Source organism: Anabrus simplex, chromosome 1 (assembly GCF_040414725.1).
Source record: "Anabrus simplex isolate iqAnaSimp1 chromosome 1, ASM4041472v1, whole genome shotgun sequence".
Classification (NCBI taxonomy): domain Eukaryota; kingdom Metazoa; phylum Arthropoda; class Insecta; order Orthoptera; family Tettigoniidae; genus Anabrus; species Anabrus simplex.
In genome coordinates, this window is record NC_090265.1 from 1,721,466,358 (window position 1) to 1,721,490,708 (window position 24,351).

Consider the following 24,351-nt stretch of genomic DNA (forward strand, 5'->3'; position numbering starts at 1 on the left):
TAGCCCCTGTGTATAAAGGAAAGGGTGACAGACATAAAGCTGAAAATTACAGGCCAGTAAGTTTGACATGCATTGTATGTAAGCTTTGGGAAGGCATTCTTTCTGATTATACACTGACTGACAGAGCAAATGCAACACCAAGAAGGAGTGGTCAGAACTTTATGCCAATTGCAGGGTAGACTGACGTCACTGAGGTATGCTCATGATGTGAAATGCGCCGCTGTGCTGCGCACGTAGCGAACGATAAATGGGACACGGCGTTGGCGAATGGCCCACTTCGTACCGTCATTTCTCAGCCGACAGTCATTATAGAACGTGTTGTCGTGTGCCACAGGACACGTGTATAGCTAAGAATGCCAGGCCGCCGTCAACGGAGGCATTTCCAGCAGACAGACGACTTTACGAGGGGTATGGTGATCGGGCTGAGAAGGGCAGGTTGGTCGCTTCGTCAAATCGCAGCCGATACCCATAGGGATGTGTCCACGGTGCAGCGCCTGTGGCGAAGATGGTTGGCGCAGGGACATGTGGCACGTGCGAGGGGTCCAGGCGCAGCCCGAGTGACGTCAGCACGCGAGGATCGGCGCATTCGCCGCCAAGCGGTGGCAGCCCCGCATGCCACGTCAACCGCCATTCTTCAGCATGTGCAAGACACCCTGGCTGTTCCAATATCGACCAGAACAATTTCCCGTCGATTGGTTGAAGGAGGCCTGCAGTCCCGGCGTCCGCTCAGAAGACTACCATTGACTCCACAGCATAGACGTGCACGCCTGGCATGGTGCCGGGCTAGAGCGACTTGGATGAGGGAATGGCGGAACGTCGTGTTCTCCGATGAGTCACGCTTCTGTTCTGTCAGTGATAGTCACCGCAGACGAGTGTGGCGTCGGCGTGGAGAAAGGTCAAACCCGGCAGTAACTGTGGAGCGCTCTACCGCTAGACAACGCGGCATCATGGTTTGGGGCGCTATTGCGTATGATTCCGCGTCACCTCTAGTGCGTATTCAAGGCACGTTAAATGCACACCGCTACGTGCAGCATGTGCTGCGGCCGGTGGCACTCCCGTACCCTCAGGGGCTGCCCAATGCTCTGTTTCAGCAGGATAATGCCCGCCCACACACTGCTCGCATCTCCCTACAGGCTCTACGAGGTGTACAGATGCTTCCTTGGCCAGCGTACTCTCCGGATCTCTCACCAATCGAACACGTGTGGGATCTCATTGGACGCCGTTTGTAAACTCTGCCCCAGCCTCGTACGGACGACCAACTGTGGCAAATGGTTGACAGAGAATGGAGAACCATCCCTCAGGACACCATCCGCACTCTTATTGACTCTGTACCTCGACGTGTTTCTGCGTGCATCGCCGCTCGCGGTGGTCCTACATCCTACTGAGTCGATGCCATGCGCATTGTGTAACCTGCATATCGGTTTGAAATAAACATCAATTATTCATCCGTGCCGTCTCTGTTTTTTCCCCAACTTTCATCCCTTTCGAACCACTCCTCCTTGGTGTTGCATTGTCGCTGTCAGTCAGTGTATTAGACATGTTTGTGAAATTAATAACTGGTTCGATAGAAGGCAATTCGGTTTTAGGAAAGGTTATTCCACTGAAGCTCAACTTGTAGGATTCCAGCAAGATATAGCATATATCTTGGATTCTGGAGGTCAAATGGACTGTATCGCGGTTGACATGTCTAAAGCATTTGATAGGGTGGATCATGGGAGACTACTGGCAAAAATGAGTGCAATTGGACTAGACAAAAGAGTGACTGAATGGGTTGCTATATTTCTAGAAAATAGATCTCAGAGAGTTAGAGTAGGTGAAGCTTTGTCTGACCCTGTAATAGTTGAGAGGGGAGTTCCTCAGGGCAGTGTTATCGGACCTTTATGTTTTCTTATATATATAAATGATATGAGTAAAGGAGTGGAATCGGAGGTAAGGCTTTTTGCGGATGATGTTATTCTCTATAGAGTGATAAATAAGTTACAAGTTTGTGAGCAACTGCAACGTGACCTCGAAAATGTGAGATGGACAGCAGGCAATGGTATGTTGATAAACGGGGCTAAAAGTCAGGTTGTGAGTTTCACAAATAGGAAAAGTCCTCTCAGTTTTAATTACTGCGTTGATGGGGTGAAAGTTCCTTTTGGGGATCATTGTAAGTATCTAGGTGTTAATATAAGGAAAGATCTTCACTGGGGTAATCACATAAATGGGATTGTAAATAAAGGGTACCGATCTCTGCACATGGTTATGAGGGTGTTTAGGGGTTGTAGTAAGGATGTAAAGGAGAGTGCATATAAGTCTCTGGTAAGACCACAACTAGAGTATGGTTCCAGTGTATGGGACCCTCACCAGGATTACCTGATTCAAGAACTGGAAAAAAATACAAAGAAAAGCAGCTCGATTTGTTCTGGGTGATTTCCGACAAAAGAGTAGCGTTACAAAAATTTTGCAATGTTTGGGTTGGGAAGAATTGAAAGAAGAAGAGCTGCTCGACTAAGTGGTATGTTCCGAGCTGTCAGCGGAGAGATGGCGTGGAATGACATTAGTAGACGAATAGGTTTGAATGGCGTTTATAAAAGTAGGAAAGATCACAATATGAAGATAAAGTTGGAATTCAAGAGGACGAACTGGGGCAAATATTCATTTATAGGAAGGGGAGTTAGGGATTGGAATAACTTACCAAGGGAGATGTTCAATAAATTTCCAATTTCTTTGAAATCATTTCGGAAAAGGCTAGGAAAGCAACAGATAGGGAATCTGCCACCTGGGCGACTGCCCTAAATGCAGATCAGTATTGACTGAACATGTTATTTTCGTTAAGAAGGATGAACTGTAGGTACGTTAATTTATGTAGTTTTAACATGTACATTATCCGTTTGAAACAAAATGTTCGATGTGCTTTAATAATTCACTTTCAATACTACCTATTTGGATATCTTATCCCATGTATTATTTCCTTCACGTAACGAACGTTGTTTACGTATACGATAGCATGATTTTGCCTTGTTTATTCTCCATTTATGCAATACAAAACGCGATAGTAGCATACTTCGTGTCCTGGAGTACCTATCCTAACTCTACTCTCGAATAATTATAATACCACATAATCTTACAAACCCCGTATCGACACAGATGATCAGGCCATTTCCACACTCTATATAGCATGGGACTGATAACCACAAATATCCCAATCCCCTAAAGGACCTAACAGCAACAGAACCCACATTAACACCGGCTATTCGATACATCTCCATTAACTGAGATCGATGACTAAGGGCGTCTGAAGGTCTTGAACATGGAAATCCACAGCCTGTTTCCATTCATTCGACCGGGCCAGAAATGGAATGATTGAAGCCCCTTGTAGCTGCGAAGATAGAAAATGTGCCGACTGCCGAAGCCTGTCGCACTCCTCTGGGGCAATGACCTGCACCTGGCGATCCGAAATTGTCCTTGGGCATTCCCAGCACTAGACTGACAGATGAAATAAAATGTTAATGAAGAGTGTTGCTGGAATGAAAGATGACAGGGAAAACCGGAGTACCCGGAGGAAGCTGTAGCGCCTCCGCTTTGTCCAGCACAAATCTCACATGGAGTGACCGGAATTTGAACCGCGGTATCCAGCGGAGAGAAGCCGACGCGTTGCCGCCTGAGCCACGGAGGGTTCGTGAAGATATTGAAACGGAAACAAAATGCTAACAATTTATCGTGGACAGGCTGCTCGTAAATAAACAAAACTGGTTTGGGAAGAATGTTAGGTAACATATCATGAACCAGTAGTACCAGCCTTCAGCTGTTATCTTGGACAGGCTGCCCATATACATAAACAGAGCAAAGCTATATTTTCACATCAAAGAGGCGTATTAACTACTCTAAAAATCATTATATCCCTCTGCTCATGAAAATAACTTCCGACGATTATTAAAAAGTTGATATATATATATATATTGGTTCTGCACATCATTCTCGATTGCTACAAGAAATATCTGCACCTATACACCTAACAGTCTGTATATATAAATCACTCCAGACCGACTTGCTTTTATATATATATATATATACAAACTGAGTCTAAACATCGTCGTGTTGGTCTCCCTCTACCTGTCTTACCCTCCATGACTGAGTCCATTATTCTCTTAGGTAACATATTTTTCTCCATTTTCCTCACGTGACCCCCATAACCGAAGTCGGTTCTGAATACCCTCCTGTCATTGTTCCCACCTGGTTGTATCAGCGATCATTCTCGCTCTTTAATTTGTGTTACTTCTAACGTATGTATAAGATATCGTGAGTCCACCCAACTGTCACTCCCGTAGAGCAAAGTTGGTCTGAAAACAGACCGAGGTAAAGATAGTTTGGTCCGAGAGCTGACTTCTTTCACAGAATATATTTAATCGTTCTCAAGAAATCGAATAATGTAAGAAACGGCATTTCCACTTCTGAAGTAACAAGTTAATTCTTGAGAGCAAAGGCGGCCGGGCGTATGGCTAACTACTCTATCACACTTAGGGCCAAGTGTTAGAAAAGTGACAGCCTTTGCCTTTCACTCCTCCAAGGGCCTTTATGGCCTGTACGGAGAGGGCTTTGTTCAATTTTTTTTAGGGTAACATACGCCTCGAAACTCTCGAACGATTATTCTCAGAGAGAGCGGTAACCTTTACGGTAAACCCTCCAAATAGTCCTCCAGATCAGGCTGTTCCAGCCGACCTGCTCGCCAGTGAGTAGCGGCATACTCGCCGCCTTACGTAACTCTGCAACATGCAATACAGCTCGGCTCTGAGGTAAACTGTCGTCACGGCGCGGTGGATACCTGTTGCGGAGAATATTGTTGAATGAGGATGCATCATCGTGAAGGTGGGAATGTAGGAAATATTCATAAGATGAATTGAAGATACAGAATACAATATGTTTATTGAATATCAGAAGGAACACGGTTCACTGCGGACACAAGTGCTGATATATCGGGAGTCGATGCATTTGCTGACAATATGCGCAGAGCATTCTTCAATGTTGGTTCTCCGAGCATTGATTTGTCTTTGCATTGTATTCGGTTCATGTCCGAGAAATGATGCTCGCAACAGTATGTGGACCCAAACATACACATGAGCTGTGGTGCGTTCTTGTGCAGCCTGGGAAAGGTTTCTTGATGCAGTGAACGATGCCATCGTGATAGATCCAGTGTGTTGTAATATCTGTCTTCTGGCAGGGTAACATTCTGTAAGTCTATTATTTCCACCCGGTCTAGAAAGCCCAGAATAACGGCGGATAGGATTCGTCGTCCTTACCACACGACACTTCATAATCTGCAGGAATTCGGGCTGAACAGCGGTCAATTGGTAGCCCAATTTCCTCCGGGGCTGTTGTGCCGTGGGGTTTAGTTTTTTAATTATTTCTGACTGTGTTCAGGGCGGATAGTCATGAGGGGTATCTGAGAAAGGAGTGTTGAATAATCACACTTCTTTTTCAAAAACACCGAACTCTTGGAACCTCATTTCAAATGGACTGGAGAAGTGCCATGATCTTCTTTATATAATTGTCCAAAGAGGTCTCAGGAGGGATTTTTAAAGAGGAAAGACGAGTGAAAAATATTAAATCTCTATTTCGAATCTGCTTCTCAAGTCAACGGAGCTTTTCTGTGAACCCTCTCAGTTTATCGTACATATCTACGATTAATAGATCTTTTTCTTGCAATGACGTATTCAGGTGGTTTAGGTGCAAGAAACGCCAAGTCTGCTACCCATGTTTGATGACCCATTGTTCTGCCTGTCCTTTTATTTCTACGAAAAGAGCGAATTTCTTAGCGAATGAAAAAAAAAACACGCCATGAATTTCCCCGACTTAGGGTGCCAACAGTGCTGTGGTAGGATATATCACCGTAAGCCGCTTCGAGATCTTTTGAAAACCCTTTGAACTTACGATGATTAACACCGTGACGCAGACAAAATTTACACACATCACTATATCTTTAATAATAAATTCCAGTTCCACTGCTGCGGTACAAAGTGCCTCTTGATAACTAAAACAGTGAAAAATGCCTCAGTCAATGCAACCATTTCTTTTCGCATGAGTGCGGAATCTTACAGACAAATTTGATTGAAATGTGCAGACGGGAGTGGGGAGCGTAAGGTGCTGTGTAATGTATGAATAATACGGAGTAGGTTTACCAGGTGTAAGCGAGGAAACCTTGTGCTACATAATGTTTATTCTCAGATATTTGGGCTACCGTTACGCTAAAACCTCAAAATAGTCCCCTAGAGTGCCCACAAAACGTAGCCAGCGATTCGAAAGAAGACGGATACCAGTCGCCTCACCCATGCGTAAATTTTGCAACCTTATATTGAACAGCATTAGAAATATTCTCTCGTGTCCCAAACCGTCTCCCAGGCAATAGTTCTTTCATTCTGGGGATGAGGTCAAAATCGCACTAAGATAGGTCCGATGAGTATCATGGGTGTTACAGTACTTTCCACTCGCAACGCTGAAGTTGCCTCCGTTACAGCCTCTGCTGTTGACAAGATTCGAGCGTTTGTCTCGAACGGCACGACGTAACTGTATCTGCAGGAAGGTTCAGTAGTACGTTGCTGCCATCGTTGTGCCACGTGGAACGAAGTGACGCTCAATCATACCTCACATGTCGTAAGCCAAAATGACCATCAGCTTCACGGAGGAAGGGTTTTGCTAGAACTTCTGTCTTCGTGGTGATCCTGCACGTCGCCATCCTGCAGACTGGAGTTTAAGCTCTGGTTCATGCGCCCTGGCCCAGCATTCATTCGTCACATCCATTCTACACAACCGGGCGAGTTGGCCGTGGGCGTAGAGGCGCGCGGCTGTGAGCTTGCATCCGGGAGATAGTAGGTTCGAATCCCACTATCGGCAGCCCTGAAGATGGTTTTCCGTGGTTTCCCATTTTCACACCAGGCAAATGCTGGGGCTGTACCTTAATTAAGGCCACGGCCGCTTCCTTCCAACTCCTAGGCCTTTCCTATCCCATCGTCGCCATAAGACCTATCTGTGTCGGTGCGACGTAAAGCCCCTAGCAAAAAAAAAAATAGCATTCTACACACTACTGCAGTCCAATTGTCCTGCGCGTGGTACCCGTCCAACTAGTGCAATCTTGTACTGTGACAATCAATCAATCAATCAATCAATCAATCAATCAACATTGGTCTGCTTTTATTACTGTCGCCCAGGTGGTAGATTCTTATCTGTTGTTTTCCTAGACTTTTCTTAAGTGATTGAAAAGAATTTGGAAATGTTGTGAACATATCCCTTGGTAACTTATTACAATCCCTAATTTCCCTTCCTATAAACGAAAGTTTGCCCCAACTTGTCCCCTTTAACTCCAACTTTATCTTCATATCGTGATCGTTCCTACATTTCAAAACACCACTCAAACTTATTCGTCTACTAATGTCATTCTGCGCCATCTCTCTACTGACAGCTCAGAAGATACCACTTAGTCGAGCAGCTCGTCTCCTTTCTCCCAAGTCTTCCCAGACCAAACTTTGCAACATTCTCGTAACGCTTCTCTTTCTTCCGAAATCACCCAGAACAAATCGAGCTGCTTTTCTTTCCATATTTCAGGGATCCTATTTACCGGAACCATACTCTATTTGGGGTCTTACCAGCGACTAGCATGCCCTCTCCTTTACATCCTTACTACAACTCTTAAATACCCTCATGACCATTTGTAGAGGTCTGTACCCTTTATTTACAATCCCATTTATGTCATTATCCCAATGAAGATCTTTTCTTATATTAACACCCAGATACTTACAATGATCCCCATAAGGAACTTTCACCCCATCAAAGCAGTAATTAAAACTGAGAGGACTTTTCCCATTTTATGTGTCTATGTGTCCAATGTCCATGTATAGTTTGGACGGGCAACCGATCCTCAAACGGCAGCAAAGAAAACAGCATATATTTGATCTCCTGGCCCCTCGCTTGCCCAACAAGAGTTGATTTACGGAGGTAGTAGGCTTTGAAACGGAAGTGCTCATTCCCCAACAGAAATCCTCACAGCTCTGTTGCCAATGCACCTCTTAAGAATAAATTAAATGCTAGCATGTTTAGATAATCGACGTAAAATATGACAACCATGCTCTTGAAAGCCCTCATTTGCATTTGCACCCCTTTTTTCCAGAGGTACCAAATCGACTGCCAACACTCTTTATCATAAGTGCGGGCCACATTTTGGGATCAGGAGCTGCCGCCTGGGGTTACGTTCACCGTCCCAACTTTACACTGACAAGGAAACATCGGCAATGGTTAAGTCGCCGATCGCGATGAAACTTGGAAAACACATTGAGTTACATGTAAAAATGATGTCGGCATCAATTTTGGGTGCCAACATTCATTAGAGCGTTAACTACGGGGCTTAAAACTTGCGACATTTCAAATTCCGCGCGATCAGCGGTGAATACCTGCTGGCCAATGCTAAGCTGGCACACTGCGTACCTGGAGACACGCCTATGCACCTCCTCCCCTCCACGCTCCAATTGGTTCGCCACCGCAGCCGACAAGCGCGGGGAGAAGGGAAACGTGCGGTGGCAACCAATTGGAGCGTGGAGGTGAGGAGGTGCAGAGGCATGTCTCCAGATACGCAGTGTGCCAGCTTAGCATTGGTCAGCAGGTATTCATCGCTGATCGCGCGGAATTTGAAACGTCACAAATTTTAGGCCCCGTAGTTAACGCCCTAATGAATATTGGCACCCAAAATTTATGCCGACATCATTTTTACGTGTACCTCCATGTGTTTTCCAAGTTTCATCGCGATCGGCGACTAACCCATTGCCGATGTTCCCTTGTGAGTATCACGCTTTCCAGGACACATCACCGTTGTAAGATAGCACCGTGCAAATATGAGGAGTAATATATTAGCCGCGACTTATTTCCGGACCCTTGTATTTGAAGTTTTGTGATTTTTGACTGAATATTATTTTATACTGTAATGATAACAATTTTGTGCAGGTGAAATTGTGGGTCACGTTCAATGAACCAGCAACCTTCATGACTGGTTATACGTCGGAGAGGGGAATGGCACCTTCAATCTTCAAATCAGGTGTTGGGGATTACCTGACAACTCACCACCTACTGATAGCACATGCTCGGGCCTATCATCTGTACGACGAGCAATACCGTGCTACACAACAAGGTAATATTCATTAGGTCAATATTTTACAGTAATCCAAGTAGTATTAGTTATGTAAAAGTTGCTGCAAGCTCAGGGCCGTATTTTGACATTCTGTCGCCTGCGGTAGTCGTTATTCTTTCCGACTAACTGCAGTACAAACACGCATGGGTATGAATTAAAACTATTTCAAAATGAAGGATACAAAAACAAAAACTATTAAAATGGAATTTATTAAATATATTTTAAAATCAGTTTAATACAGGTCCGTCTCTGTGGTGTAGTGGTTAGTGTGATTACTGCCATCCCCGGAGGTCCTGGGTTCGATTCCCGGCTCTGCCATAAAATATGAAAAGTGGTACGAGGGTTGGAACTGGATCTACTCAGCCTCGGAAGATCAGGTGAGCAGAGGGGGCTCGATTCCCTCCTCTTCCATCTCGCTGTGGTTTTCCGTGTTTACCCCACTTCTCCTTCAGGCAAATGCTGGCATGGTACCTAACTTAAGGCAACGGTCGCTTTCTTCCCTCTTCCTTGTCTATCCCTTCCAATCGTCCCACCATCCCCCCTCTCAAGGCCCGTGTTCAGTATAGCAGGTGAGGTCGCCTGGGCGAGGTACTGGTCCCCCTCCTCAATTGTACCTCCCCTCTTGACTGCCCTCACTTGGCTTTGCACCCCTTTTTTCCAGAGGTACGAAACCGACTGCCAACCCTCTTTATCATAAGTGCGGGCCACGTTTTGGGATCAGGAGCTGCCGCCTGGGGTTACGTTCACCGTCCCAACTTTACACTGAGTATCACGCTTTCCAGGACATATCACCGTTGTAAGGTAGCACCGTGCAAATATGAGGAGTAATATATTGGCCACGACTTATTCCCTAACCCTTCAACAACAGTCTCGCGCTCCAGGACACTGCCCTTGAGGCGTTCGAGGCGAGATCCTCGCTGAGTCACAAGGAAAAACCAACCCTGGAGGGTAAATGGGTTAAGAAGGAAAAGAGAATTTCATGCAGCAGGCCACATCAACAGGGCCTTGCGCCGAGAGTGCCCAGCTGCAGACTTCCTTATTATGGTTCGAATCCCACTGTAGGCATCCCTAGTTTTCTGTGATTTCCCATTTTCACACCAGGTTAGGGCTGTCAATTAAGGCCACGGCCGCTTCGGTCCCACTGCTAGCCCTTTCCTTTCACATCGTCACCGTAAGACCTATCTGTAACGGAGCGACGTAAAGCAAGTTGTAAAAAAAAAAAAAAAACTTTTATTATGTCATCGTACTCCACATTTCTCACCGGCTCGGGTTCTGTACTGTGTACACCACGGCACTAACTCCTTCTGTGAATCAGTTGTAGAGTGTCGACCTCCCGACCGCAACAGAGTGAGTTCAAACCGTGTAGAAGTAGTCGGATTTTTGGAGGGTGGAAAATGGTCGGTTAGACACTCCATGCCGTAAAATGTCGGCATGTAAAAGATCTCTGGTGACACATTGATATTTTCCCGACAATATTCAGTACATTTCAGCCACAGACGGTTTACTCTGCCATCTAGTGGGCCTAGAGTAGAACGGAACGTCGAAATTGACGAGCAAGCAGCCAGATAGCGTCAAATTAAAATGCTTACACACGGTAGCTGAGGCCATACGATTATTATTATTATTATTATTATTATTATTATTATTATTATTATTATTATTATTATTATTATTATTATTGTTAAGAAGCCTTTCTCGTGAACAGTCGAGAATTTTTCTGAGGACGCAGAGCACAGTTTTCTGCTAAACGTTAAGAATTTCACCTTAATTTCTTGGCACGGCACAAGCCCAAAAGCCTGTACAATATCATGTCTATTATTATTATTGTTATTATTATTATTATTATTATTATTATTATTATTATTGCATTGCATATTGCGGTCTGATTCATTATGTCATGGGGCTCTAATTTCTTAAAAAGTACCGTAATTCTAGATTTTGAATTCTTGCTATAAACTCATGTTTCTTTTTAATTCTCGTTTCTTGTGCTGTGTAACAATTTAACTCTACGGACACTCATTCTGCAACTGAGCTTGCGAGCTACTTGGCAGCTAGAAGCACTTGTTGAAAATATTGCTGTCGTGCTAATGTTCGATAGTGAGTGTGGCACCGAGGCGTTCGGCTCTTTCTTTCCTCTACCCATTCAAAAACAGAATAATATAAATAATTCGCAGGTTTTGAACTGACTGACATTACAGTAAGATGCGATATTCCATTCAGGGATATTTACTGACGGTGACAGTAGATATTCCCTTTATGCGCTGCCGTGCTGTCACCACACTACTGTCATACAGCAGCCGCAATCAGCCGCTACAGGAAACAGTAAATATTCCTCTTGTTGTGGGGATACCGTGGTTTACAGGGGAGAAAGAAGGTGCTGGCATGAATGGATGGATATGAAAAAGACAGAAGATTAATTTAAAACTTTATAATTGGAGCTATATTTCTTCCTTATATCTTTTGCTTCTTTTCAAATTTTAAACTTTACATTTTGCTAAGCAAATATCAAATTACGTACAAAGTCTAGCTTGTGAGCTGGGGTAACAATCTTATAAATAATCAACAAATAACCAATTAACAAACTGAGCTTGAAGCTCTCTAATTACAAATTTTACATGAGCGCTACTGCTCCTTTCAACCACCAATCAAGGGGACGGATTTCCCAATTTCTACATCACTGGAAGAGCTTCTTTGATCTACAAATTTACACGTTAGGAGTCTCTTTTCGAAAGTTCTCCCTTTCCAGGCCTATCAAAGGCACAACCTACATTTAACAAAACAACAGTATTCATCGTCTTAACCGCTGTACAGTCTGATATGCCTGTAAAATGAAATGAATTAGGTGGACTGTAACAGAGGTAACAGGTACCCATTCTATGAGGCCTTTGGTAAAAACAAAAGGTTAAAGTTACTGGCCGAACACTTGCACTCCTTGAAATGCACATGAAATACGTAAAACTCAACTTGGGCTTATGGACTTACGTTACAGAGGCTAAGCCTATACTACGGAGGTTACAAAGGGTTACAAAATCGTAGTCACCTCGACATCAAGTCGAAGGGGAACATTCCCTGTTTAGAGAAAGTTCTTTACACTTGAGTGAGAATTTACATTAAGAAATAAAAGTTACCTTGCGAAAGAAATTTTTAACCTTCCTCTCGAGCTATTACAGACTATTACATTGTTAAGTAGAATCTGCCATTATCTTGAGCTGGTGGACCTCCCGAAGATGGACAAGGGAGCCCTTTCTCTCTGCCTCCGTTACGAGCACACCCTAAACTGGAGTGATCACAAAGACAACATGGTCCGAAATGTTACAGCTTTTATACCGGAGAGGAAGGTTCCAGATTTCTCTGGGCCTAGGCCCTGACACGATCGCCATTCTTACTGGTTAATTTAATAAATGTCAAAAATTGATGATTGGTTACTTATAATAAATGTACAAATATATACATTTATTTATTTATTTATTTATTTATTTATTTATTTATTTATTTATTTATTTATTTATTATCCATGAATAAAGCCCTACTTTGTCTATCATATTAGGGCTGTAGGCTATAACTAGTTACCTTAAATATTAAAAACATATAATTCAAAATTTTTGAAGTGAGTGATTACACACACAATTAATTAAACTGGGAGAAAAGTAAAACTATCCTAATTTTTTTTTTCTAAAATAAACTGCAAAAACTTAAAAAATTCTTTCAAACAACAGATGTTGTGAAATATCCTAAAAATAGGTTTGACTAACATTACTGTACAACAGTTTAAGTGTTGTTCCAAAATATATCTAGCTTTGCTGAAGAATGGGCAATTAAAAATAAGATGAGTTGCAGTTTCTTCATCTCCACAAACACAACTGTTATTACTACCAATTTTGAATTTATGTAAATAAAATTTAAATTTTCCGTGACCCGAAAGAAACTGAGTGCTGGTGAAGTTTGGTTTTAATAAACTGCAGTCCAAACGGTCCTGTACTTATTGGCTAACATATTAAGTTGGCGGGAAGAAATAAAAGTGTTGATGATAGAAGTGTTGATATCTTTAGAATACCAAAAACAACCAATAAACAATTCAGGTTAGGAAACCCTGACGCCCAAAATTAGTCTACTTTGAAAATTAATAGTTCATCCTCACCCCAGACGGCGCAATATAAATTGATAGTGGTGACATCTGTCAAGAAATGTCCAAACTTCTTGTATCAAACAGTTTGACGACCAAATTCTAGGTGGCCTTGTCAAAGGCGCTTAATTTAAATGCATGGGGCGGGTGTACCCCGGTACACTCTTGTCGTGCTGTCTGAACACTACTGTCACACCGGTCGAGTTGGCCGTGTGCGTAGAGGCGCGCGACTGTGAGCTTGCATCCGGGAGATAGTAGGTTCGAATCCCGCTATCGGCAGCCCTGAAAATGGTTTTCCGTGGTTTCCCATTTTCACACCAGGCAAATGCTGGGGCTGTACCATAGTTAAGGCCACGGCCGCTTCCTTCCAACTCCTAGGCCTTTCCTATCCCATCGTCGCCATAAGACCTATCTGTGTCGGTGCGACGTAAAGCCCCTAGCAAAAAAAAACTACTGTCACACAACAGCCTCACTCAGCCGCTACTGGAAATACTAGCTATTCCTCTTGTAGTGCTGTCATCGTCAATAATCACTCATCCCGGGGAAAAAAACCTGATAATTCTTTTCTCTTTGTTAATATTTTTGCAGTAACATACTAAGGTCAACGCTCTCTGTCCTTTGACTCTAACAAGATAAGTCATTTCATAATAATACTGAAGAAAGAGCCAAGTTTTACTTTGTTGCTATTTGTTTTATGTCGTACCGAGACAGATAGGTCTTCTGGCGACGATGGGATAGGAAAGGCCTAGGAGTGGGAAGGAAGCGGTCGTGACATTAAGGTACAGCCCCAGCATTTGTATGGTGTGAAAATGGGAAACCACGGAAACCCATTTTCAGGGCTGCCGACATTGCGGTTCGAACCCACTGTCTCCCGGATGCAAACTTACAGCTGCGCGACCCTAACCGCACGGTCAACTTGGCCCGGTCCAAATTTTACTTCCTGCTTTTTCAAGAATGCAAAATAGTCACTGGTAAGAACCAGATAAGTTGAGTTATCTTGCTAGTATTCTGAATATTGTTAATAAAGTGGCTTCAACCAGATAAGTCAGTTTGTCTTACGTGTAGAATAGTATATTTTCTGTTGTTATTGTGGACGTGGACATCATTACCTTGTAAAGGAATTATTGGTAGTGAATTTATACAGCTGCCTTTATTATAGGGAACTGTTAAAATCTTACTAGCTAACAATACACAAATGTGAATTACATCACTTTGGTTTTTACTGGTCCACATCAGAAAATAATGTCTGGTCAATACAGGAAAGGTCACTTACATTTACAACCCAAGGAAGATATTTCATTAATATTTCGATTGGCACAAGATCAAATGAAAACTATTCTTGAAAACGCTATGTCATAAAACACAGAAATATTTGATAACATTTGGTGAATCGGTGATTTCGTGCTTTTTTAGAAATAAAACAAAAATGTTTTCCCAGAAAACTTCATTTTTTTGACTAATTTTCTTATTCCCTGGGATAAGTGAGATGTCCTTGAACGGGATATCCCAACAGACTAATTTGAGGCTGCTCTCTCGATTAAGCACATAAAATTACATTTTTTCCGTCGACACCGAATGTCTAACGACTTGAGTCCGGATGTTCACACAGTAATAGGTTAAAACACGAACTAATTGACTAGCAGGAGATGGCGTCTAGCCCGTTCTTTCGAACTGTAGCAAGAGAAACATAACTGTAGGGGTTATAATTGGCTGAGCCCCTGTTGTTTATGCAAATCTCACAACAGAACTGTTGTCTGGGCTGCGATATATTTGTTGCTCGTTTCAGTCAGTACGCATTGTAATCTATAACTGCCTAAATATCCGGACTCTACCTCATGACGTGCCTGACATGGTGGTGGTGATTTTTGTTCAAAGGGGAAGTACAACAAGGCAACCATCCTCTGTATAACACTTATCAGGGAGAAAAAAGGGAAGAGGTCCGACACTTCGCAAAATGAAGATATCGTCCAAAGAAAGACAAGGGTCACGAAGGGCGTGGAAATGAAAGACTTCCTAGCTCTCGAATGCTGTAATAGCGTCAGAGTGGGAAAAGAACAAGAGTTGACCAAGTGAGGTCGTATAGGACACATGAAAGTCAGGAGCCTGGAAGCAATGCTAGAACTCAGCTAAGACCCCGTGGTTGCCAACCCACGCTCCCAAGTTGAGAGCCCTTGGGGCCCCCTTTAGTCGCCTCTTACAACAGGCAGAAGGTACCGTAGGTGTTGCCGTACCTGATGATAAACCTGTTTGAACTGACTCTTCCTACACATTACCATAAAGAAATTGAAATTATTTACCTTGAACACCGGAGAAAATGCTATGTATGTATGTTGTAACTGAAGACCTTGTGCGTGTTGTAGTGTTTTGTTCACGTTTTGAGCAGGAAACGAAGGAGTGTTGTAGGGATCGACACCTCTCCGTTTTTCCGTAAGTGTTCTGTCCTCACTAAATTACTTTGCATGACATTACAAAGCAGAATATTGTGTTCGGGAGAAAACGAACACACAGCTCTTGGACTTTACCTTGGATATCTGTAACGTGGTTGCGAAGTCCCTTGCTCTTACCGCCTGAGATACGTCAGTGGGGCAGTAAAGTAACACTTGCTCTTTGTAACAAACTTCACGCAGACCAGGCGGTCCCATGACTATGATCACTATTTCTAGTGTTATGTACAAATAAAAGCTTACCGATAACTATTTGCATTTTTTTTTTTTTTTTCAGGAAAAATATCCATCACCCTGTCCTCAAGTTGGGAGGAACCACTGACCAACTCCACTGCGGGTGCCATTGCTTCAGAGCGTTCTATGCAATTCGTGGTATGTATTTATGTATTTATTTAATATTCTTCTTCTTCAACTGTTTACCCTCCAGTGTCGGCTTTTCCCTCGGACTCAGTGAGGGATCCCACCTCTACCGCCTCAAGGGCAGTGTCCTGGAGCTTGAGACTCTGGGTCGGGGATACAACTTGGGGGGCAATGACCAGTACCTCGCCCAGGTAGCCTCACCTACTATGCTGAACAGGGGCCTTGTTGGGGGATGGGAAGTTTGGAAGGGATAGACAAGGAAGAGGGAAGGAAGCGGCCGTGGCATTAAGTTAGGTACCATCCCAGCATTTGCCTGGAGGAGAAGTGGGGAAACCACAGAAAACGACTTCCAGGATGGCTGAGGTGAGAATCGAACCCCCTCTACTCAGTTTACCTCCCAAGGCTGAGTGGACCTCGTTCCAGCCCTAGTACCACTTTTAAAATTTCGTGGCAGAGCCGGGCCTCCGGGGGTGGCAGCTAATCACACTAACCACTACACCGCAGAGGCGTAATATTCATTCATTCATTCATTTGTCTATTTATTTATTTATTTATTTATTTATTTATTTATTTATTTATTTATTTATCAATATAAAAATGAAATTCGTATCTGGAACAGTTAAAGAATACGTGTACTGTACATGAGGATACATTACTAAACATATAGTCCCCACCATGTAAGCGCGTACACTGAGGGTTCAACCATACTCTTTCTCCCCTATTAAAACTGAAAACAGTTATTTAGAGCTATTTTCTAACCGTTGGGTTTGGTTCAATGTCGCCAACCATACAGTTTAGGGAAACTACTCGCCGATATGACGTCTTACAGTTTCCGTTCATCCCGCATGTGGCATTAAATGGTCATAATTTTATCGTGATTTGTGAAATTATACTTATTGTCACTGCCGTACTGTTAAAATCACTAGCGTTACATTTGCGATCGTAGCAGTGGGCTCATCACTTGGAATGCTACACCTTTCCAAGACGCTGACGGCTAGTGCGCCGTTGAGACACCACTGCAAGCCCCTTATGTAGGACACTGCCTATTTTCTCTTTCCGTAGGATTTAAATCCTTTGGAAAATACCAAGTAAGTTGAATTGTGTCAGGCTCGAATAATTCAGTTCAGGTTAAATGACGAACGCATTATTTCATTAATACGGTCTTATTTCGTCCAATTCGAATGTATAAGAAGCATGAAAAATCTACAAGAACTCCTCCGAAAAGGAAAGTAATGTTACCTCCTCTATAAAGAACAATTCAGTTGAAATGGGAAGCAATTTCGTTATTAACCTAATCGTGTCTTATCACAACTTGGGTAAGGTTTGAAGATTTAGCCTTTGTGTATTCTTATTGACTTACGGCACATGTACTTGATACACATTTGCTTGTGTATATTATTACAGCGAGGTTTCTCTTCAGTCCGACAGGTAATTGCACATTTCAAGAAGGAAGCTGACTTATTTACATCAAGCAAATACCGAAGAACATTGACACATCCAGTTTTTAACTATTGCGATGTTGTGTTACTGGATGCTACCAGTGAACACAATAAGAAACTACAGAGAACTTTAAACTCCTGCATTAGATTTATTTTTTGATTGCCTCACATGTATCCACTTTTTATGCAAAAATGTCTTTGTTAAAAGTAGAGCAGCAGAGAAATCAGCATGTATCGACCCTTGACCGAAAATATACCTGCATATCTTTCCTGTAATTTCCGTTTTCTATCTTCCTTTCATGGCCGTGCCACGCGATCTGGGTCAATAATTGCAATACCTCCACATCATACATTTGCCTTCAGTATTCCTTTTGTCGGGCGCTAGAATATGGAATGCTTAACCCCCTGAAATTAGAAATTGTTCCTCATTAATTACCTTCAAAAGATAGCCTAAATATTTCCTCTGGAATACGTAAGCTATATTATGTAGTTATGTGTGAATGTCTTGTGTAACTATTCCCAAATGTTGTCATAAATTACTGCTATATGATATGCATTGCACGTAGAGTTGTTAATATTGAATTTATTTTGCTTATTTTATACTTGCAGATCTTTTAGTTTTAGTCTATACTTTATTATATTATATAGAGTATATTAAGTTTGTAACGGTTCAAATCCCGTTACAAGGTAATATCTGTATTTCATTATTATTATTGCATCTGTGATATTATTATTATTGTTATTATGTCCGTATTATTATTATTTTGTTATAATTATTCAATTCCATTATGCAATGCTTGTCGCTTGCGTAATTGTAATTGAGTGTATGCATATATACGTATATGTAGATTAATATTAAATACCTGTACAGTGAGAGTTTCGATATATCAGATGTGGATGTGACGTTGTTATATTGTGCAATACTGCTGACATTTCTGCCAAGTCATCGCTACGTCATGGCTACGTCATCGTATTTAGTTAGCACTGAGCTCACTTTCTTTGAGAAACCCAGCGAGCCGGCGGCGGTTTCACAACTGTATGTAATATTTGCCGCGCGGTAGGAGTACATCATACTTATTTCTGGAGATTACGTAGATGCGTCAACCAACGTCTATATAAGGTGGCTGCATATTGTAGCGTCAGTCATTAGTCATTAGTTAAACGGAAGCTGAACAGTGAAGAAGTCTACTAGATGAAGAGGCCTCAGTCGGTCAGTCAACGAGTGTGAACGAGAGATGGAGAAGACTCAGTGAGCCATTAATTATTGGTCATTAAGAGAGTGAGGCCAAAGTTGGTCGCTCACTTAGTTGAAGATACGGACGCAAGGGCTTACTATGGAGTCAGAGAGGGATACCACCTGCCATGAGGTAATACCATATTGGCTTACAAAGAAGTCAGATGATGTGGAGAAGAAGCAGTCACAAGGATGTATCACCAAGTTAGGCGTGACACATCTACAATAAACACCAGATCAAAGGAATACGTCGTAATTACACTCAAAGTGTTGAAGATACAGTCAAGTGAATCAGTGAGGGAAATATTTCGTATAAATTGTTAAATGTCCGGTCAAGAAGAATTCAAATTCATGCCTAGTTTCTTTCAGTTGCAATGTCATAATTTCATATTCTCATCTGTTTTATCGCAACAAGACTCACTATTTTATATATATTATTTAAAGAATATATTTTGCTCTATCAAACGAATTCATAGTTTTATTTCAATGACAGTAAAATATCTTAATCTCAAAATTAATGGGGAAACCGAACGCCAATCTCCTTTTCCCAGAACTTATATGGTATGTTGTCAAAAGTAAGCTTATTACCCCACACCCTGTTAGAATCAGTATTAAATGTTTACAAGTTTGAACATATATAATGTATTCAGTATCAAGTCGCATAATTTGGTTAAGTGTAGGAGAGGGCCAAGGGCCCTAACTTCACCACAAATAAAGACATCAATAAATAAATAAGAATACAGTTATCGTAATGCGTATATAGAAATAAAGGCAGAATATATATAACATTAAACTGAGTGCGGGTGAGAGAGAGAGTGTTTATTTCCTTAATTTCTCATTGAGCTTGAAAACCGTCTTAATTATGAATATCTTGATTTTTCATTTCCTTCGATAAGGGAGCCTGCAGTACAGATACTTATATTGAGGTTAGTTTGTGATTTCAGTATGTAACTAGTCAAGTTGGCTAGAGTGATGAGCCATTAAAACAAAGGGAACAGGGCTGTGATATTTGCTTTTTTAGTGTATAGCCTTACGTGCACCCTATCGGCACTGCAGCCCTGATGATCATTGGCCTACCAAGCGATTACTGCTCAGCTTGAAGGCCTTCAGATTAAGAGGCGATGCGTGCTCTGTTTCGAAATATCGCACTAACACTTCGAAGGTTCTTGGAGACGCAGGTATGGGGAAGGGCTTGGAAGGGAAAGGTACTGGCCGCGGCCTTAACTAAAGTATAGCCCCAGCATCTGCCTGGTGTGAAATTGGGAGACCGCGGAAAATCATCTTCAGAACTGCCGACGATGGGATTCGAACCCACTATCTCTCGCAGCCTCTATCTCACCAACAAATAGTTCCTCAATTGTTCTTACGTACGCTAAGTTGCCCTCAAACCAGCCTTCAGATCAAGGTAAAAATATCTGACCTCGTCGGGAATCGAACGTGGGGCCTCTCGTAAGAGACAGGCTTGCTAACCCTAAACCGCGACTCCGGATTAAACACAAAACAGTCAATAAAAACATTATAGCAAAAAGTATGAAATTTTGCCCAAAATATGGATCTCTATTATCGATCCCTTAGTTCTGAGGATCGCGATCTCCGAGGAGGCTTTTGCTCAGTCTTCATCTCTTGCGGCCCTCAGCCAGAGGTGGTCCACTAAAGAGATTCAATCCAGTTATATTCATGGTGTTTCACACAAATTTAACATGCACCACTAGGATTAGAATAAGAATTACATTATTTGTAGTTACAAATAATATACACATAACAAAAATAACACTTCTTTACCGTAGCTTTGGCTCGGCTTCTCATACACACTGAATAGAATCCACGGTCCCCACGTGGGACGGGTCTCTCGCTTAAGTGGTTCACCTCAGTTTCGCTTCCTACCGGCAAACAGCTGGTCATCTAGCTCTCACTGCCAACATAATATTCAAAGAATAAAAGCAAATTTTAATAATTTCCTGTAGTTACTAAATCTTTCGATCACTTGGTGAGAACTTGATATGTTCTTAGCTTTCAGTATGTAGATTAAACTAAGTTCAACTCCGAACTTACCGGGCGAGTTGGCCGTGCGCGTAGAGGCGCGGCTCTGAGTTTGCATCCGGGAGATCGTGGGTTCGAGCCCCACGGTCGGCAGCCCTGCAGATGGTTTTCCGTGGTTTCCCATTTTCACACCGGGCAAATGCTGGGGCTGTACCTTAATTAAGGCCACGGCCGCTTCTTTCCAACTCCTAGGCCTTTCCTGTCCCATCGTCGCCGTAAGACCTATCTGTGTCGGTGCGACGTAAAGCAACTAGCAAAAAAAAAAAAAAAAATCCGAACTTGCAGAATAAAATGTAGGTCAGAAATTGGATTCCACTCCATAGTTAGAGTCCTTATCCAACTCATAATCACGAAGACATGAATCCGGCCTCCGGCGACCAAAATTTCAAAGAAAGGCTGTGATTGTTTCATATCACTTGTTCTTTTTAAGCATTTCCCAGGTGACACCATAATTCAGCTTGTAAACATTGAAATAATTTCCACCTCGTGTCAAAATCCACTCCGCAGAGCTCGTAAGTTTCCAACCTCATGGTTGGACCATTTGACAGTTGTAAATATAGCTATAAGTGAAATCCTAATAATTATATTACGAGACGCGTCATCAGACTATAATCTCTCCCCCTCCATGGCGATATTAACTGGTGTCACCTGGCGTTGTGAACGCGTGATGTGTCACCTATATAAGTAACTACCTGGTAGTACCCTGCTCTGCTCCGGCACTTATTTTAATATATATTTTTACGATTTATATTACCTGTTTGCAGTGAATATTTATAGATATCTTTTTTATTTGTGACGTTGACTGGTCGTTTACGAACCCTTTAGTAGATTTAGAAAAATTGTTATGTGTACAATTTTAAGTTTTAATTTGGAATTATTTAGTTTCACGTTAAACTATTTCTTTGTTACACCGCATATTGCCTGGGAATTACTTGTTCCTTTCAAATAAAAAATAACAGTAAGTTATAAATGTACGCATTTACGCGTCGCACTATACTGTAAATATATACACGATTCCAACTGTCGTTGAGGCTGCCATCCTGAAAATTGTGGATTAAACCCTAATGCCGGTTATTTTGACATTTCGTCTTTCACTTCTCAATGTGCCTGGCGATGGATGCTGAACTTGGACTTCAGCGGCATCCAGAGTGTCACAATTCATCTCAGCAACCCGAAAACTATGGTTTCCACATTACTATCGGTCGTTTTCAATCATTTTTAAATGTCGCCCCCTTTCCTACAGGTGCTAGGAGTATCTTATCCTCACAGTATTTTTTCCAGGTATTAAATCATATGTGTAGCAAGATTAGTTGAGAGCTATGTCGAAACATACACACACACAGCCATAATATTGGTCACTTTGGACATTTTCTTTCTTCCCCTTCCCATCTCCCATGTCGATGGGCGCTGAACATGGACTTAAACGACATCTGCAGTGTCACCATTCATCTCAGTTACTCCAGAAACTATGGATTCTACATTAACATGGGTAGTTTTCTATTATTTTTATATTTCACCCCTTTTCACTCCCGCCCCTAGGATCGATAGTTGTGTCTTACACCCGCAGTTTTTTCCCCACACATATGTGTACCAAGTTTGGTTGAGGGCTGTGCTGTATCCTAGACACATACATCCATAATATCGACCATTTTGGCTATACGTTTTCATCTCTTCTCAATCGCCATGCCAATGGAGGCCGAACTTGGACTTAAACGGCATTCAGAGTGTAACATCTCATCAACCCAGAGAACTACGGAATTGACCCAAAATTGATCGGTTTTTATTATTCTTGAATGTCATACCCTCCTCACCAACACCTCAAGAGATGCTAAGGTGTTTTATTACCCCTACGGCATTGTTTTGCAACTCCCATTCCGACTGGGATTTAACTATGACCTAAACGGCATCCAGAGTGTAACAGTTCATCTCGGCGACCCCGAAAACTGTGTATTCGACACTGATATCGGTCGTTTTAGGTTATTTTTTACACTTCAATCCTCACCCGGGTGTCTTGCCTCCAAAGTCGTTTTTCAAGATAGTACGTCATATGTGTACCAAGTTTCGTTGAGAGCTATGCTGGAACATACAGGCTACAAATTCATTCGTAATCTCGATGATTTTGGACATTTTCTTTTTTCACCCCGTCTCACCTCTTTGACGATGAGGCTGAACTTGGACTTAAACGACATCTAAAGTGTCACTATTCGTCTCAGCTACCCCGAAATATTGGACTTCTATTACTTTTATACACCATTTGTATACTTCACCCACTTTCCACTCCCGCCCAAAGGGTGTTAGAGGCGTTTACCCCCAGAGGTTAGTTTTCCAGATGGGAATGGCGTATGGCTTTTAGTGCCGGGAGTGTCAGAGGGCAAGTTCGGCTCGCCATATGCAAGTCTTTTGATTTAACTCCCATAGGCGAACTGTGCGTCATGATGAGGATGAAAATGATGAAGGCGACACATACACCCAGCCCCAGTGCCAGCGAAATTAACCAATTAAGGTTGCCTAATAAATAATCAACGGCAGTTAAAATGTCCCGTATTTTCATGCTTGTAATCTGATCACGCTAGCGTGTGTGAACGTTTCATATCTCTAGCTTGTAATTTAAATTAATAAATCCTTATAAGTTAGATTGTTTTGACTGTCGATTAAATAGCGTATTTTCTGAGAAAAACGGTATTCATGCGCGAATAAATAAGCATCTAGAATGTCGCCATTGTCTGTAATCCAGGTAGGGAGAACATAATTTTGGATACAAGGCAGTCACCAATATGGTAACATTTACATCTCATAGACATAACTACTATTATCGAGAGGTAATGACGTTTTCTCTTTGACTCCATCGACAATTGATGCAGTATGTATGTAAGTATTTACGTATGAATAACTCCAGATAACAAATGTAATACTCATCTTTCAGCTCGGAATACATGCTCACCCCATCTACAGCAAGGAGGGAGACTATCCTGCCGTGGTTCGTGAGCGAGTTATCAAGAACAGTAAGGCTGAAGGTCGAACTCGCTCCCGTCTGCCAGTCTTCAGCAAGGAAATGGTGGAATACATCAGAGGTGAAGTATTATGCTTGAGGAGCAGAAATTTACTGCATTGGTAGATTAAGAGAGATTAAGCTCAATGGATCACAATGCATGTATAATGGTAATACCCTGTTTATCCAGAATGATTATGTAAATAATACTCCCATTTTAAACTCAAAACTCGTCCTGAATCTCAGATGAATGATATTTAGGGCCGCTTCACACTAGGTGAAAGGAATCGGTTGTTGGAATCGGCTATCAGACGCCCGTGCTTATGAAACATTGTTTTAAATGAAGCTCTTCCCTCTGGGTTACTCTGGGCTGCCGTGGCAGATTTGCAACCCCAAATTGGGGATAGCTAGTGAACCATTGCTCGCCTGCAGACACGTTCCGTTCAGAACTCCCTTCAGTGTCACTGTGCATTTCAAATTCCTTCTCGTTAGGTATCCCGCTTCAAGATACTATAAACTGTACTGCATGTCTGCCCCTTAATCCCGTCTCTTGATACGGGTTCGGGGATGC

At 42.3% G+C, this 24,351-nt stretch overlaps 1 pseudogene; it reads left to right on the forward strand.

Moving 5' to 3' along the window:
* Positions 1 to 24,351, forward strand: part of LOC137498892 (myrosinase 1-like) — a 63,863-nt pseudogene that overhangs the window by 18,071 nt on the left and 21,441 nt on the right.